Here is a 3,824-nt window from a genome sequence, read left to right on the forward strand (position 1 = left end):
AGCGCCCGCCACGTGTCCCCCCGCGGGACCGCATCGCCGCCGGCCCGCCTGGCCCGCGCCCGGCCCCCGCGCGCCGTCTCCCGGGCCCAGGCGCCCCGCGCCTCCCCGCCTCCAGCGCCGCCGCCCCTTCCGGCTCCGGCGGCCGGAGCAGCCCCAGCCGCCGTGCCGCGCCTCCGCCGCCGGCGCACGCCTCCCCGTCCGAGCCGGCCGCCGCCGCCTCGCCGTCCCCGGCGCCGCGCCGCGCCGCCCGCCTCCACGCCGGCGCCGCCCCGGCAACCGCCGCCCCGCCCTCCGGTCCCCTCGTCGCCGGCCGCTGCCTCCTTCCCCGTCGTCGCCGGTGAACAGTACCGCCGCCGCCTCGGTATCCGTGCCCGATCCAGATCTGGATCTGGGATATTTCGGTTGATTTTCTCCCCCGAAACCCTAATTTTCGTGCTATCTTTGACTGCTTGTATCTTCGCAACCGTAGCTCCGTTTTGGGCATATGATATATCAAAATCTTCGCCTCGACATGTACATCATTTCGTTCCATTGCATCATTTGCATTTGAGGTCATATTGATACCCAAAATGCTGTTAGAAGGAGGCTTCGTGAGTTAAATCGCAGATCCGTTAGTTCATCATGCACTTTTGTCATTTTTGCTATGTTTAATTCGTGCATGATATGCCTGTGCCCCTTTGGGATGAATTGTTAAGCATTTTGTCTTCTTTCCAGAGGTGTCACCCATGCATTTTTAGGATGTGTGTGTTGTCTTGTGCAAGCCTGCGAAGAGAGGTACCTGAGATTGCTGATTTCAAGGACTTAGTGATTTTCACTAAGTCTGGGATATTTTAGTTCGTGATGCTATATGTCCAGCTCGTTTCCTAATGATCCGTGCCTCTTTTGAGGATGATCAGTAAGGGAGTTTTGATATTTATGTTATGCTCTATCCATTCATGTCTTTGTTTGCATATGTGGAGTACCCTAGGTTGACTCAATCGAGCTCAACTTTTGCTTCGTTGTTAATCTGGGCAGATCGGCAACTCGTTTGCGATTTCGCCGATGCTACCGTTAGTGTTCCATGCATGCTATGCCTTAGTTCTTGCCATGTGTAGCTAGCACTTTGTGCCTTCTTGCTGGTTATAGGCTTTCCTTGCCATGACTTGCACCGTAGTGAGTGCATCGAGCTCGTTTACATGCCTTCGTGAGTTTTATTTCAGCGTGTCTCAGTTTCACTAAGTCTGAAAACTGATTGTGTTCGAGCTATGTTCGTGAGCTCGGTAGAGTATTTTGTGAACCCTTTTGGCCACAGGTCACTTTGGGTGTTTTATTAAGCTTGTTGAGTAGCTCCATGCCATGTTCTTACTTCTCATGTTCATGTTTTGTATCATGTTGTTTTGCTACTCCGAAGAGAGCATCGTGATCTGAAATTTCAGACTAGTGTTAATTTCACTAAGTCTGAAATCTGTTTTGCATTTGCGTTTTAGCCATGCTTGTTTGAACCTCTTAATAGATGAATTTGCCTATGGCTCAGTGCTAGTGTTTTGTCAACCATCTTGTGTACATCACTGCCATGTATTTTTTTTCATGTTTGGTGGCTGTAGCATGTTCATTTCGTTGCATTTAGATGCCTACTTGCTGTTAATCGCAGTCCGGTGTCATATCTTAAAACGCTTGCCATTTCCAAACCGTAGCTCCGATTCCAACGATCTTTATATCGTTTTCAAGCGATTTCATCCCCTCTATCCAGTGGCACACTTGGTTTTCCAAGTTGATGCCAGGTTCATGCATTTCCTGTCATATCTTGCATTTTGCATCCCGCATCGCATCCCGCATAGCATATCGTCATTTCATCATATTGCTTGGTCTTGCCCGTGGTTGATTGTATCCTTGTTGCTTGTTTGTCTTTGGGTAGATCCGGGAGACGAGTTCGCTACCGAGGAGCCCGTTGAGTTTGCTTGTGAGGATCCAGTCAACTCTGACAACTGTGCAGGCAAGATGATCATACCCTCGAAATCACTACTATCTTTGCTATGCTAGTTTGCTCGCTCTTTTGCTTGCCACTGCTACGATGCCTACCTTTTGCTTGTCAGCCTCCCAATTGCCATGTTGAACCTCTAACCCACCATTATCCTAGCAAACCGTTGATTGGCTATGTTACCGCTTTGCTCAGCCCTTCTTATAGCGTTGTTAGCTGCAGGTGAAGATTGGAGCCGTTCCTTGTTGGAACATTTATTTACTTGTTGGGATATCATTATATTGCTATGTTATCTTAATGCATCTATATACTTGGTAAAGGGTGGAAGGCTCGGCCTCTCGCCTAGTGTTTTGTTCCACTCTTGCCGCCCTAGTTTCCGTCATATCGGTGTTATGTTCCCGGATTGTTGCGTCCCTTATGCGGTTGGGTTATAATGGGAACCCCTTGATAGTTCGCCTTGATTAAAGCTTTTCCAGCAATGCCCAACATTGGTTTTACCATTTGCCACCTAGCCTCTTTTTCCCTTGGGTTTCCGGAGCCCGAGGGTCATCGTATTTTAGCCCCCCTTGGGCCAGTGCTCCCTCTGAGTGTTGGTCCGAACTGAGCTGCCTGCGGGGCCACCTCAGGGAAACTTGAGGGTTGGTTTTACTCGTAGCTAGTCTCATCTGAGTGTGCCCTGAGAAAGAGATATGTGCAGCTCCTATCGGGATTTGTCGGCACATTCGGGCGGTGTTGCTGGACTTGTTTTAACCTGTCGAATCATCTTGTTGTACCAAGATACCGAGTCTGATCGGTGTGACTTGGGTGGAGGTCTATTCCTTCGTTGACCGTGAGAGCTTGTCATGGGCTAAGTTGGGACTCCCCTGCAGGGATTGATCTTTCGAAAGCCGTGCCCGCGGTTATGGGCAGATGGGAATTTGTTAATGTCCGGTTGTAGATGACTTGAACTAAACTTAATTAAAATGAATCAACCGTGTGTGTTACCGTGATGGCCCCTTCTCGGTGGAGTCCGGGAAGTGGACACGGTGTTGGAGTTATGCTTGCGCAGGATGTTCTTTTAGCTTCTCGCTCGTGCTTCGCCTTCTCTTCTCGCTCTCTTTTGCGTATAAGTTAGCCACCACATATGCTAGTCGCTTGCTGCAGCTCCACATATATTAGCCTTATCCATTCCTATGAGTTTAAATAGTTTTGATCGCGTGGGTGTGAGATTGCTGAGTCCCTGTGGCTCACAGATACTACAACTCCAGATGCAGGTCCAGGTGTTTCTGCTCCAGTTGACGACTACGAGCTCCAGTGGGAGTTCGACGAGGACTCTCAGCGATACTACGTATCTTTTCCGGATGATCAGTAGTGGTGCCTAGTTGGGGTTATCGATTCAGGACCTTGTCGCATGTTGGGTTCTTTTCTATTTTGGCGCCGTAGTCGGGCCATGAGTGCTTGTTTGATGGATGTTATTTATGTACTCTGATGTGACGTGGTGAGTGTAAGCCAACTATGTTATCTCCCCCTTTTATCATATATTACATGGGATGTTGTAATGATTGCCTGACTTGCGACATTGCTTTCAATGCGGTTATGTCTCTAAGTCGTGCCTCGACACGTGGGAGCTATAGCCGCATCGAGGGCGTTACAAGTTGGTAATCAGAGCCTTCCCCGACCTTAGGAGCCCCATTGCTTGATCGTTTTTAGCAGCCGAGTTGTGTCTAGAAAAAAATGTTTTGAGTCCTTAGGAATTATATATCGGAGAGTTAGGAATTCTTTTTACTTCCCAGTCTCCACATCGCACTGGTAAGGCATGCTGACGTAGAGTTTTTACTCTTCTCTTCTCAAATTTCACAAAAAAAAATTTAGGATCACGCGAGTATTT

The sequence above is a fragment of the Triticum dicoccoides genome, chromosome 3B (assembly GCF_002162155.2).
Source record: "Triticum dicoccoides isolate Atlit2015 ecotype Zavitan chromosome 3B, WEW_v2.0, whole genome shotgun sequence".
In the NCBI taxonomy this organism is placed as follows: Eukaryota; Viridiplantae; Streptophyta; class Magnoliopsida; order Poales; family Poaceae; genus Triticum; species Triticum dicoccoides.